General features: G+C 44.0%; 1 pseudogene; it reads left to right on the top strand.

The window, feature by feature from the left end:
• The first annotated feature begins 7,075 nt into the window (after window positions 1-7,075).
• Window positions 7,076-7,458, top strand: LOC103015012 (60S ribosomal protein L31-like; annotated as a pseudogene).
• Window positions 7,459-15,247: the final 7,789 nt, after the last annotated feature.

The following is a 15,247-nucleotide window of genomic DNA, read 5'->3' as shown; positions in this document are numbered from 1 at the left end:
GAAAGAAAAGAAAATGTCAATCTAGAATTCTATACCCATTAAAATACATTTCAAAAATAAAGGCTTGGCTCCCCTGGTGGCACAGTGGTTAAGAATCCGCCTGCCAGTGCAGGGACACGTGTTTGAGCCCTGGTCCGGGAACATACCACATGCCGTGGAGCAACTAAGCCCATGCGCCACAGCTACTGAGCCTGGGCGCTGCAACTACTGAGGCTGCGCTCTAGAGCCAGTGAGCTACAACTACTGAAGCCTGTCTGCCTGGAGCCCGTGCTCCGCAACAAGAGAAGCCACCGCAATGAGAAGCCTGCGCACTACAGCAAAGAGTAGCCCCCACTCGCCGCAACTAGAGAAAGCCCGCGTGCAGCAACGAAGACCCAACGCAGTCAAAAATAAATAAATTAAAAAAATTCTCACAAGAAAGGTAACTGGAGCTGAGAACACAGCCTATACAATACTTAGTTCCAAAACCCCTCCTCACATCAGAGGAAAAACTCACGCACTTAGGAACAGAAAAAAAAAAGAAAAATAAATAAATAAAGGCTTAAGAAATTTTTATACATAAAAAACTGAAAGAATTCATCATCATCAGACCCACATTGTAGGAAATGTTAAAGGGAAAAGCCAAAATGAAATGATATCATGTGGAAATATGGATCTACACAAAGGAAATAAAAAGCACTGAAAAGGGTAATTACATGGGTAAACATATAAGATATTTTAATTATTATTTTAATACTTTTAAAAGGTAATTGATTGTTAAACAAAGATAATAAAAATATAGTGTGGGATTTATAACACATGTAAAAGGAAAACATATGCTAATAATAGCAGAAAGTCAGAACAGAAGAAATGGAAGCATACTATTGTAAGATTCTTAAACTTTTTTTTTTTTTTTTTTAAAGGATTTTCTTATTTATTTATTTATTTATTTATTTATTTTTGGCTGTGTTGGGTCTTCGGTTCGTGCGAGGGCTTTCTCCAGTTGCGGCAAGCGGGGGCCACTCTTCATCGCGGTGCGGGGACCGCTCTTCATCGCGGTGCGCGGGCCTTTCTCTATCGCGGCCCCTCCCGTCGTGGGGCACAGGCTCCAGACGCGCAGGCTCAGCAATTGTGGCTCATGGGCCCAGCTGCTCCGTGGCATGTGGGATCTTCCCAGACCAGGGCTCGAACCCGTGTCCCCTGCATTAGCAGGCAGATTCTCAACCACTGCGCCACCAGGGAAGCCCGTAAGATTCTTATTCAATACTTACAGTGGTATAATATCACTTGAAAGTAGACTGTGATCATTTTAATGATGCATGCTGTAAACACTAAAGCAGCCACTAAAATAACCAAAGAGTTATAGCTAATAAGCCAAAAAAGGAAATAAAATGGAATCATAAAGACTCAGTTCATTCAAAAGAAGGCTGAAAATTTTTAAAATGTACAAAAGTACAGATGGAACAATAGAAAATATGTAGCAAAATGACAGATGTAAACCTAACATTTTCATTAATCACATTAAATGTGTTACTACTACACATCTATTAGAATGACTAATATTAATATCTAAAAGACAGTTGGAACTCTCTTACACTGCTTGTGGGAATGTATAGTTGTACAACTATTTAAGAAATTGCCAGTCTGTTTTCAAAAATAGTTAAACATACACCTACCATATGATCCAGCCATTTTACTCTTACATGTTTACACAAAGAAAACAAAAGTGTTTGTCCATATGAAGTCTTGTATATGAATGTTCACAGCAGCTTTATTGGTAATAGCCAAAAAGTGGGAACAACCTAAGTATTCATCGATGGGTAAATAGATAAACAAATTGCGATATACCCAAACAATGGAATACTTTTCAGCAATAAAAAAGAATGAATTATTGATACACAAAACAACCTGAACAAATCTCAAAATAGCAGTGATGAGTAAAAGTAGCTAGACAAAAAGAGTACATACTGTATGATCCATATAAAAAATAAAATTCTGAAGATACCACAATGAAGAAAATTACAGGCCAATATCACTGATGAACATAGATTCAAAAATTCTCCATGAAATATTAGCAAATCAAATTCAACAATACATTAAAAGGATCAAACACCATGATCAAGTGGGATTTATCCCAGGATGCAAGGATGGTTCAAAATCTGCAAATCGGGGCTTCCCTGGTGGCGCAGTGGTTGAGAGTCTGCCTGCCAATGCAGGGGACACGGGTTCGAGCCCTGGTCTGGGAAGATCCCACATGCCGTGGAGCAACTAGGCCCGTGAGCCACAACTACTGAGCCTGCGCGTCTGGAGCCTGTGCTCCGCAACAAGAGAGGCCGTGATAGTGAGGGACCCGTGCACCGTGATGAAGAGTGGCCCCTGCTTGCCACAACTAGAGAAAGCCCTCGCACAGAAACAAAGACCCAACACAGCCATAAATAAATAATAATAATTTTAAAAAAAATTTAAAAAAAATCTGCAAATCGGGGGGAGGGATAAATGAGGAGTTTGGGATTAACATATACACACTATTATACATAAAATAGATAACCAACAAGGTCCTACTGTATAGCACAGGGAACTATACTCAATATTTTGTAATAACCTATAAGAGAAAAGAATCTGAAAAAGAATAGACATACATATATATGTATAACTGAATCACTTTGCTGAACACCTGAAACTAATGCAACATTGTGAATCAACTATACCTCAATTAAAAAGACCCAAAATCTGCAAATCAGTCCATGTGATACACCACATTAAGAAACTGAAGAATAAAAATCATATGATCATCTCAATAGAGCAGAAAAATCTTTTGACAAAATTCAACATCTATTTATGATAAAAACCCTCAACAAAGTGAGTATAGAAGGAATACATCTCAACATAATAAATGCCATATATGACAAACCCACATCCAACATCATACTTAATGGTCATTTCCTCTAAAATCAGTAACAAGACAAAGATGCCCACTCTCGCCAATTTTATTCAACGTAGTATTGGAAGTCATAGCCACAGCAATCACACAAGAAATAAAAGGAATCCAAGTTAGAAAGGAAGAAGTAAAACTGTCACTGTTTGCAGGTGACAAGACAAAGAAAATCCTCAAGATGCTATCAAAAAACTATTAGAACAAAAATGAATTCGGTAAAGTTGCAGGATACAAAATTATACAGAAAGCTGTTGTATTTCTATACACTAATAATGTACTATCAGAAAGAGAAATTAAGAGACTTCCCCCATGGTCCAGAGGTTAAGAATTCTCCTTCCAACGCAGGGGTTGCAGGTTCAATCCCTAGTGGGGGAACTAGTTGCCCCGCAGCATGTGGGATATTAAGTCCACGCGCTGCAACGAGAAGCCCACACGCCACAACTAGAGAAGCCCATGCACCACAACTAGAGAGCAGCCCTCGTGCCGCAACTAGAGAGAAGACTGCATGCCACAACGAAGACCCAGTGCAGCCAAAAAAAAAAAAAAAAAAGAAAGAAAGAGAAATTAAGAAAACAGCCCCATTTATAGTTGCATCAAAGAGAATGAAGTACCTAGGAATAAATCTAACTCTGAAAACTATAAGATGTTGATGAAAGAAAGTGAAGAGGATACAAACAGAGGGAAAAATATACTGTGCTCATGGTTTGAAAGATTTAATACTGTTAAAATGACCATACTACCCAAGGCAATCTACAGATTCAATGCAATCCCTATCAAATTACCAAAGACATTTTTCACAGAACTAGAACAAATCTAAAATTTGTATGGAAACACAAAAGATCCCTAATATCCAAATTAATCTTGAGAAAGAAGAACAAAGCTAGAGGTATCATCTCTCTGATTTCAAACTATACTACAAAGCTACAGTAATCAAAACAGTATGGTACTGGCACAAAAGCAGATCAATGGAACAGAATAGAGAGCCCAGAAATAAACCCACGATTATATGGTCAATTACTCTATGACAAAGGAGGTAAGAATATAGAGTGGGGGAAAAGCCTCTTTAATCAATGGTGTTGGGAAAACTGGACAGCTATATGCAAAAGAATCAAACTGGACTACTTTCTTCAGCCATATACAAAAATAAACTCAAAATAGAGTAAAGACTTAAATGTAAGATCTGAAACCATAAAAATCCTAGAAGGAAACACAGGTAGTATTCTTTTTGATGTAGGTCTTAACACTTTTTTGGATCTGTCTCCTCAGGCAAGGGAAACAAAAACAAAAATAAACAAACGACACTACATCAAACTAGGGTTTCGCATAGCGAAGGAAACTATCAACAAAACGAAAAGGTCGCCTACTGAATGGGAGAAGATATTTGCAAATAATATATCTAATAAGGGGTTAATATCCAAATCATACAAAGAACTCAGACAACATCAAAAAACAAACAAACAACCTGATTAAAAAATGGGCATGGACTTCCCTGGTGGTCCAGTGGTAAAGAATCCGCCTTACAATGCAAGGGGTGTGGGTTCAATCCCTGGTCAGGGAACTAAGATCCCATATGCCTCAGGGCAGCTAAGCCCACGTGCCACAACTACTGAGCTTGCGTGCCTCAACTAGAGAGCCTGCATGCCGCAAACTAGAGCCCTCACACTTTGGAGCCTGCACGCCACAACTAGAGAGAAAACCCACATGCCACAACTAGAGAGAACCCCGTGCGCCACCATGAAGAGCCCACGTGCTGAAACAAAACATCCCTCACACCTCAATGAATATCCCACGTGCCACACGCAACTAAGACCTGATGCAGGTAAAAATAAAAAATTTTTAAAAATTTTTTAAATAAGCAGAGGACTTGAATAGACACTTCTCCAAAGAAGACACAGATGGCCAGAACAGACACACGAAAAGATGCTCAACATCACTAATCACCAGGGAAATGCAAATCAAAACCACAATAAGACACCACCTCACACCTGCCAGAATGGCTATCATCAAAAAGACAACGAATAACAATTGTTGGTGAGGATGTGGAGAAAAGGGAACTTTTGTGCACTGTTGGTGGGATTTGGTGCAGCCTCTGTGGAAAACAGTATGGAGTTTCCCCCCAAAATTTAAAACTAGAACTACCACATGATCCAGCAATTTCACTTCTGGGTAATTTACCCAAAGAAAACAAAAACACTAATTCAAAACAATATATGCACACCAATGTTCATTGCAACATTATTTACAATAACCAAGATACAGAAGCAACTTAAGTGTCCGTCGATAGATGAATGGATAAACATGTGGTGAATGGGATATTACTCAACCAGAAAAACATCTTGCCATTTGTGACAACATGGATGGATCTAGAGGGTATTATGCTAACTGAAATAAGTCAGACAGAAAGACAAATACTGTACAATCTCACGTATATGTGGAATCTGAAAAACAAAACAAACAAAACAAAATGGAACTGTTTCCATTTTGTTACTCATAGGTACAGAGAACAAACTGGTGGCTGCCAGAGGGGAAGGTGGTGAGGGTGAAATAGGTGAAGGGAAGTAAGTGATACAAATCTTTACTTATAAAATAAACAAGCCATGGGATGGAATATACAGCATAAGGAATATGGTCAATAATATTGTAATTACATTGTATGGGGACAGATGGTTACTAGACCTACAATGGTGATCATTTCCTAATGTATGCAAATGTCAGATAATCATGTAGTACACATGAGACTGACAATATTGTACATCAACTATATTTTAATTTTTAAAAAATAATAAAAAATAAAATTCTGGAAAATGCACTCTTACAGGGACAAGAAGCAGGTCAGTGGTTGCCTATTGGGGAAGAGGTGGGAAGGAGCGGAAGGTTATACAGTTACATGAGGAAACTTCTGGGAATGATAGATGTGTTCATTATCTTGATTGTGATGATGGTTTCACAGGTGTATACATGTTAAAACATTAAATTACATACTCTAAATATGTGCAACTTATTGTAGGTCAGTTATACCTAAGTAAAGCTCTTAAGAAAAAATAGAGCATGCAGAGAGAACCAGAAGGCCTTAAGGGAAGCTTTGAAGGAGTCATATAGTAGTCATAGGGCACAGACAGCTGAAGACCAAGACCTGGGTCTGATGGTAAGGATTATAGAACCACAGCACCAGTTGGAATGCACAACCTACCAGGTCTCTCACATTACAGAAAACCGGGAGGGAGGGAGGAGCCCCTGAGATATGGGATGGGGCATTTGAGCATACATAAACCAGGCTAAAAACCTTGAACCTTCTCCACTCTTCTAAGTGTGGGCCGTACATAGTGACTTCCTTCCAAAGAGGACGGTATGGAAAGGGGAGAGGAAAAGAATCGTTTGATGGCAGAGAAACCTGACAAACATGACTCAGCCAGGTGATCCTGGTCAAGGGCAACAGTAAAAAGCCATGATGACAGTATGTATCCTTGATATGATGTAATGAGAACAGCACTTTACCTCTGTGGTCTTCCTCCCCCAAATCCACAACTCCAATACAACCATGAGAAGAACATCAGACACCCCAAACTGAGGGACATTCTAAAAATGTCTGGCCAATACTCCTCAAAACTATCAAGGGCCTCAAAAACAAGAAAAATCTGAGACACTGTCACAGCCAAGAGGAGCCTAAGGAGGTGTTAAATGCAATGTGGGCTCGTGGAACAAAGAAGGGCATAAGTGAAAAACTGAGGAAATCTTTTAGTAACTAAAGGGTGGACTTTAGTTACTAATAATGTATCAACGTTGGTTCATCAACTGCAACCAATGTGCCATACAAATGTGTTGGGTTGGCCAAGAAGTTCGATTGGGTTTTTCTGCAATGGAAAAACCCGAATGAACTTTTTGGCCAACACAATAAGTTATTAATTAGAGGGGAAACTGGGTGTGGGGTACATGAAAACTCTCTGTACTATCTTTGCAACTTTTCTGTAAATCTAAAACTATTCTAGGGAATTCCCTGGCGGTCCAGTGGTTAGGACTCTACGCCTCCACTGCAGAGGGCCTGGGTTCGATCCCTGGTCTGGGAACTAAGATCCTGCATGCTGCGCAGCATAGCTAAAGAACTAACTAAAGAACTAACTAAATCTATTCTAAAGTAAAAAGTCTGTTTTATGGCCCGGCAGGATGGCTCCTGCAAAGAAGGGTGACAAGAAGAAGAAGGGCCGGTCCGCCATCAACAAGGCGGTAACCAGAGAATACACTATCAACATTCACAAGCACGTCCACGGAGTGGGTTTCAAGAAGGATGCCCCTCTGGCACTCAAAGACATCTGGAAGGAGATGGGAACTCCAGATGTACGCATTGACGTCAGGCTCAAAGCTGTCTGGACCAAAGGAATAAGGAATGCCCCATACCTTATCCGTGTGCGGTTGTCGAGAAAATGTAATGAAGATTCAAACAAGCTCTGTACATTGGTACCTATGTACCTGTCACCACTTTCAAAAATCTACAGTTAATGTGGATGAGAACTAACTGCTGGTTGTCCAATAAAGTTATAGAACGGTAAAAACATTAGTTTCATTTATTGAAACTAATGTCTCTCTTGGAATTAGGTTGGGCTGGGGACATTTGCAGATTCTAATGTTGTAGGGCGAATAAAGTTTCTTAGTGTCTGAAGTGAACCTCTGAGTCTCCAAATTTCCCTCAATATATCACCTCCAACTTTCCCAACCCTGCTCAATCCCACCTGCCAAGGAGTAAACTTTTCTCTACGTAAAGTCTGTAAGATGGCTGTATCTGCAATAGCTGATTGTCTCACAAGCTGTCTCTTCAGGCTCCACCTCTCTTCGCCTCCAGGACCAAGATGAGACCCTAAGGTAACCCATTCAGAGAGGAACAGCCCTATATACATCAAAGAGTTACAAGATCTTGCTAATCTATATTAGCAAGAACCTAGGGGGATACACATGGGAGTGAATTACCAACATGTAGGACTAGAAGGGATGGAATAGAAGGCTTGATCGAGTCAAACTCAGCCACATGGGTCTGGTCACCTAATATTTTGGCTGAAACAAACTCGAGTAGCACTTATTATTTGTTAAATTGCCTAATTAAAGCCTGGACTTATTGGTGACCTACAGCAGGGGTTCTTAACTTTGAAGTGTGGTCCCTGTACTAACAGTATCAGCAGCACCCTGGAAGTTCTTAGAACTGCAGATTCTCAAACCCCAACCCAGACCTCCTGAATCAGAAACTATGGGGGCAAGGGCCCAGCAATTTGTGTTTTACAAGCCCTTCAGTTGATTGTGAGAACCACCTGCCTACAGTTAATGAGGTCGAAATGCCAGGTCTTCCCCGGGCATAAGGTCATCAATAAAGGAATCCTAAGGATCCAGGAAATGAATGAATTAGAATGGATCTGTTGGATGCAAGCTGCTCAGCCTTCCCTACCTGTACCACCTGTGAAGGCTGAAAGACGCACCCTTCACTAAGGTATTAAGAAATGAATTGGTGAGATGAGACGAGCATCCTTGAAGAACTCCATCACAGCTGCTGGAGAAGACAGTGGGGGTGTTGGAACTGGGTTCCCTAAATTCAGTGGGAATAATGGAGACTGAGTGGCAAAGGACAGGTGTTTAACCTTCAGAGACAGGTAAGTGCAGTTACCACAGTGAGCCACAGAGCCTAAAAACTCATCCAGTGTTTTGAACCATGTGGATCTGTGGCCACAGCTAGATGATCACAGGGTCTCTACTAAGATACTGCAACCTTTTAAAGTGCTGCCTACATAGACCTATGGCCTCAGGGAGTTCCTCATGACCGGGTAATGGAGGACTGTGCCTGTGTCGTAAAGGTCAATTCCAATAGGCCTGGAATCAGCCTGAGGTGTTTAGTGTCCTTTGCATGGCACTGATCCTTGGTCAAACCATGGAACAGTGACTGCGGACAAATATATTTTGCCTGCCATTTCAGTAAACAATGAACGTTGCCCACCCACAAGCCATCAGCCACTGTAGCTGGCCTGACCATGTGCCCTGAAGGGAATTCGGGGTGGAGAAAGACAGGCTACTGGCCTGCTGGGCTGCACCCCACAGGCCTGCAAGCCTTGTAGTTGCCCAGCCTCGAGACCAAAGAAAGAACCTGGAGACAATGACAGAGACATCAACGGTTTATGGGATGGGGGCTCTTACACGTCTGAAGCAAAAGGTCCTGGGGCAACACTCCACTGCGAACAGCCGGCAGAGGGCGGAAAGGAGGCTACCATTTATAAGGGGAATTGACGTAATGTTGGCTCGTCAGTTACCAGGGAAACCAGCACCTGGGGCAGGGGGCAAGCATGTAGGTAGTTACTGATTAAGCCCTATGATTAAGAGGATTGGATAGTCACGTGAGTGAAGCAGGGCCTGGCTGAGCAGGGGATGTACAGAGAGCAAGAGAACAGCCATCCTGAATGGCCTGACCGTACACTCCACCCCTACACACCCTGGCTGACCCTTACGATCTTGGTTCCCCCTCTTCTGAGATATTCCTGGGGTCAGGTATGTAGGGGGCCCTGCAACCAGATACCACAAAGGCAGTACAGACACCAGCAGCTAAAGAGTACAAAGAAGAAGCCAGGCACTTACCGGGTTAGTTTTTCATGGAAGTCCAAAAGCAGAGGACAGTGGCGTCTTGCCGTAGACCCAGCAACCGGACTCATTTCTCAGTGAAGCCACCGTCACCCAGTCCATGAACAGATTCCCTCTGCTCAGACGAGGGACAAAATGTAAGATGTTTAACAGGCACAATACAGGGATGACCATGACCATTAAGCAAAATCCAAGCAGTAACAGCACCCTGAGATAACACCGTCCCTGCCTGTGGTTTTCGTCCTGGCCTGCAGTACCACACGGCCTGTCCACTCGGTCCCCACGGCCAGTGCCAAGTGGAGAAGCGCTGTAACAACGGACCCCAGGGTTACTGTAATGGTGCCTTTCTCCCGTAGGGGCCCCGGGTTAATTACCTCTGTAGCCTCAGGTGGGACCTGGAAGAAGACAGGTGTAAGTCCCTTTCTAAAGCTAGTCCCCACAGGGCAGCAAATCCAAACCGCTGGGGACTTACCTGCCAGTTCCAGGGCCATTTTACAATGTATCCTCCTGTGGGTAGATCCTGTAACAAGGACAAAAGTGAGTTATTGACCTGATCCATGTGTGACAACAGCCCTTCGGTGGTCAGCAGCCGAACCTGGGTTGTGCTGACTAGTTGCCTCCAGGTTAACATAGAGTAAGCACTGGGCTGATTGCTCCTGGGATGGTCAGTTGTAGTCTGTAGGGCTTGAGTTAGCCTCTGGTCCACGTGTTGAGAGTTTCCATCTCAGTTGCTGGCTAAGTAGTTCATTCGTCCTTTCAATTAGCCCGGCAGCAATGGGGTTGTAGGGCAGGTGGAAAAGCCAGTGTTCAGCATTTTTAGCAGCCCATTCCTGAACCTCATGGCCGGTAAAGTGGATTCCTTGGTCGTGATTGATGTCCATGGGGGTCCTGTATGTTGCACACAGCCGTTCTAGACCAGAATAGTGGTTTTCTGCATTGCTCGACAACTCGTGTAGGCCTTTTGTAAGATCTTCTACCTATTGTGCTGCATTGTAGATGGCATATAGCTGTTGGTCCATCACACTGTATCATTGCTCTGCCCCCTTCCATAGCTGGGACCAGAAGCCCAAGGGTACTCTTATTATTCTGCCATTGCAACAGGCCCCAGCCAAATCCTTCTGGGTAACTGGCCATGTCCAACTTACAAATCTGTACCTGAGCTAATACCACTAAAGCCTGTGTCTGTAATTGTTTAGGGGTGGTGGGTTGGGAGTATGCTTGTATTTTGTAGATAATCGAGGTCCTCGCCAGCCATCCACATGCAGTCAGATGAACCACCAGTATGGGGCTGCTACTTTAAAACTAGACTCCAAGCTTAACAGGATATCATCAATATAATGGAAGAGAAAGACATCTCCCATGGTAGTCAGCTGCCACAGGGCACCATGTACTAGTGGATGGGATTGTCCCCGCAACTTTCCATTCCCCGCCCCTCTTTCCTGACATCTCAGTGCTCAAGGGAGTTTCCTCGGCCTCCTGGCTGACTTGACAATTGTTGGGCTCCTCACTGCAGGCTTGCAAGCCTTGTAGTCGCCCAGCTTGGAGACCGAAGAAAGAACCCGGAGACAGTGACAGAGACATCAATGGTTTATTGGATAGGGGATCTTACACGTTTGAAGCAAAAGTCCTGGAGTGACACCCTACTGTGTACAGCAGGCAGGCAGGCAGGCAGGCAGGCAGGCAGGCAGGCAGGCAGGCAGGCAGGCAGGCAGGCAGGCAGGCCGGCCATAGCTGTAATCCTCAAGACTCGGGAGGAGAAGGAGGCTACCATTTATAAGGGGAATTGACGTAAGGTTGGCTCATCAGTTACCAGGGAAACCAGAGGCTGGGGCAGGGGGCAAGCATGTAGATACTTACTGATTAAGCCCTATAATTAATAGGATTGGATAGTCATGTGAGTGAAGCAGGGACTGGTCGAGCAGGAGATGTTCAGAGAGCAAGAGAACAACCATCTTGAATGGCCTGACCATACATGACCTTAGATAGTTAAGATGCATAAGTAAGGAATAATTTCCATGAGCCCAGACTCTTGCATCTTCCCATATAGAGAAAAGCACTAAAATCATTAACTTGAGATGGCTGTTTTCTGTGATTAACAGTAATATTTTTATGTTCAACTACATGCTGTTGTTGTTGTTGTCTTTTCAGCAAAAACGCCTATATCTCCCTCATCTCTTCGGAGCAGTTCCTCCGAGCTATCTGAAAGGCTATAGCCCTCAATAAGGTCCCCGAATAAAACATAGCTTGCAACTTTTAGGTTGTGCATTTTTCTTCCTTGACATGATTAATTGTGCTGCTGTATGACCATGGTTCTGATGACTTTCTGGGAGGTTTGCACTGGCTGCCAGCCTTGTTTATTGATTACAGTGAGATTCATGATTTGCACCTGGTCTCATTGAGCACCTGGAAGACTCTGCCTTGATGAGATGGTGGAATTATCTGCTGAGAGACAGCATCCTCCAAGATTAGGGTGCCGTCCTGCAAGATACAGTATATGCCTTAAACTTGTGGCCAATATATGGGGCCATTTCCCTGTAGTCAAGATGCGTGGGTCCAAGAACCAAGGGTGGAGGTGAGAATGGCCCCTTCCACTATTCTTTTTTTTTGGCCTCACCGTGTGGCATGCGGGATCTTAATTCCCCTACCAGGGGTCAAACCCGTGCCCCCTGCATTGGGAGCACGGAGTCTTAACCACTGGACCGCCAGGGAATTCCCCCTTTTTCTTTCCCCTTTCACTATTATTCTTAATAACCCACTAGAAAAATGTTTGCTTCCTGTCTCCCCACAACCTTGAGACTGGTGAGCCTGGTACCCAGAGAAGAAAAGCCATTACCAGGGAACACAGTCATGATTCTGATGAATCAGAAACTGAAACCACCCCATCTCATCTGGGGCTCCACATGCCACTGAACCAACAGGCAAAGAAAGGGGTCACCGTACTGGGTGCAGTGATTGATCCTGGCTACCAGGGTGAAATGGAGTGGCTGTCCCTGTGAATCGGGGCAGGGAGGACAGTGTCTGGAATGAGGGGCACCACTGAAGCACCCCTTCATCCAATAGTCCTAGTCAAGGGAAAACTGTGGCAACCCCCAAAATAAGGTAGCCAGGGACTCAGAATCTGCAAGAATGAAGATTTCGGTCATCACATCAGGTAAAGAACCCTGTCCAGAAAGGTGCCAGCAGAGGTTAAGGAAAACAGAGAATGGAAGGTGTAAGAAGGCAGCTAAGATTACCTTGGCCTTGGGGTCAGCTATAGAGATGGAGATGTAGCAGCTACATTTGATGAACCTCAATTGTTTCTTTTTCTTACCTTATCTGAAGAACACCAGTGATTTCAGCTGGAGCATGATTAGCTGGCATCATCCCAGGATGACACAGTAGCTGGTGGGACTTTACGAGTCCCTTGTGTTGGAGAGACGAGCCTTTCCCATGAACAAAGGTCTAGAGTGGATGCTAAGGGCCAAAAGGGTGGAATGTGACATTTACCTTTTGTTTGCTCCTCCAGAACCCCCCTACCCACCCCCTGACATTGCCTCTGGCCCAGGAGGCTGATCTGTGTGGTCCACATCCTGTGTCTTGAGTGTCCTGGTGGAGCCCCACAGGAGATCAGAGAGAGAGAGAGAGAGAGGAGCTGAGGTCAGGTTATTTATTTCCTCTCTGTGAGCTGGCTGTGTCCCTCAACCAATGACCAGGTCTTCTCTCCCCGTGGCCTTGAGGCACAACTCTCTCCCTGTGGAGGCCAGCAGCTATTCCCCCCAACCTCCCTTCCAGCCTCATGATGGCAATGCTTGGCTGCCGCTAAACTTGGGTTACTGCCCTATCCTTGTGGTTCCCCGACACCCATGTCTTTTTTTGTAAATAAACCCTCCTCAAATTATCCTATTTTGAATGTGCCATCTGTTTCCTGTTGGGAGACTGACTGGTGCAGTGGGTTTTATGCCAAAATTTCTCTGCTAACAGTTTCATGGTTGAACTTCAACTTGTGGTGTCCTGGCATCTTTTCCCCTTAAATAGGAGCTGCTCTGAGCCCCCTAGGAGTGTCTGCACCATGGGAGGCAAAAGGGTGAAATAAGACAATGTAATCACCTAGAACAGTGATTGGTGCAGGCTCAATAAATGCTAGAAGAATCCCTCTCCCCTCCCACTGCCCCATCACCCTCCCCATCACACCAGACTCCGCACTGCAAACAAGGTTAGTGGGGTTTGAAAAACTTTTGTGTTCCTGCCATGCATGTTAGTGATTTGAGTAGAGAAGGGTTAAACTAGAGAAATTTTGCCCCAAATGACTATTTTATTGAAGTCCTGCTCAATTCTTAAATTTTAATACACCTACAAAAGGCAAGAAAGAAACATATCTCATTTAAGATGTTTGGAAATAAACAAAACTGGACTCTAGGCAGGGCAAACCTAGTCGTGGTCAGCAGCGGTGGATTTCCTGCCAAGTCAATGACACGTAAGCCCAGGGCCCCTCAACAGCTCTGCACCTAGCTTTGTGTTCATAATTTGATTCTTTTTCTTAAAGAAGGACTCCAAATTGTTTAAGCTTCAGGCCCCACAAAATCTGGGGACCCAGCCTGCTGGGAAGTTATTACATTTGGGCTCCTCTCTGGGACAGGTGGAATGCTCTTTGGGGCACCTTACAGGTCAGCTCACACCACTGGAAGTCACATGCGTTCTGGATGAACACAGACAAACCAGGGGCCTCGGGCAGATGTGAACTGTGCTGGGGACAGTGGCGCAGCTGCAGCTGTTGCCACCAAGAGCTCTCAGTCTCAGCTTCACCCACAACCAAGATACATGAATGTGTGAGACCGTAGACACAAACCCTTCCCCAGCTTCTACGGGGCAGGTCGTGCAACCACAAGCACACACTTTCCAGAGCGTGGGCATTATTTGACTTTCAAGTGAGAACGAATACCTCACCAAGGCCATTACCACCTCTAACCACTGCTGCTTCACTTTATAGCATGAGAATTGTCCTCTGCTATACAGAAGGTCAGTTCATTTGTATGAAAAGCCTAATCTTTTGTGAATTCTTTGACCCTCCAATTCCATGTCGAGGAATTTATTCTGAGGAAATAATACTACTGTTTATAATGATATCAGTACAAAGGCATTCTCTCTAGCATTGTTTGTTATTTAAAAAAAAAGAATGAACTTAAATGTTTATGTTTATTAAGTGTCTGGTGATAAAGCATTGGTTGAATTAAGTTATGGTACATCCATATAATAGAATGCGGCGAGGCTGTTAACATTACTTGGAAGTAGAATACATAATGACATGGAGGGATAAACACATTGTGGTGGACAGGCCCTAGGGTGGGCCTCATGATTCCTACTCCCTGATGTTTGCACCCTGTGTAATCCACTCCCCTTGAGCAGGTCCTGTGACTTGTTTGTAGCCAATAGCATGTGACAAAGGTGAAGGGATTTTGCAGATGCAATTAAGGTCCCAGATCAGTTGATTTTGAAGTAGTCCAAAGGGAAGTTATCGTGGATGGATGGGCCTGACCAAACCAGTTGAAAGCCTTTGAAAGAGGGTCTAGGCCATCTCAGGGTTGGAGACTCTCTCTCTAGTGCTGGTTTTGAAGCTTCCATGTTGTGAAAGGGCCATGTGGCAAGGACTACCAGGACTCTCAAGGAGCTGAGTGCCACCCAGCTGACAACCAGCAAAAAATGGGGACCCTACAACCATAAGCCAACAACCTGAGGGAGCTTAGAAGGGAA

This window comes from Balaenoptera acutorostrata, chromosome 9 (assembly GCF_949987535.1).
Source record: "Balaenoptera acutorostrata chromosome 9, mBalAcu1.1, whole genome shotgun sequence".
Classification (NCBI taxonomy): domain Eukaryota; kingdom Metazoa; phylum Chordata; class Mammalia; order Artiodactyla; family Balaenopteridae; genus Balaenoptera; species Balaenoptera acutorostrata.
The sequence above is the reverse complement of the archived record's forward strand: the minus strand, read 5'-3'. Positions and strand labels throughout refer to the sequence as shown.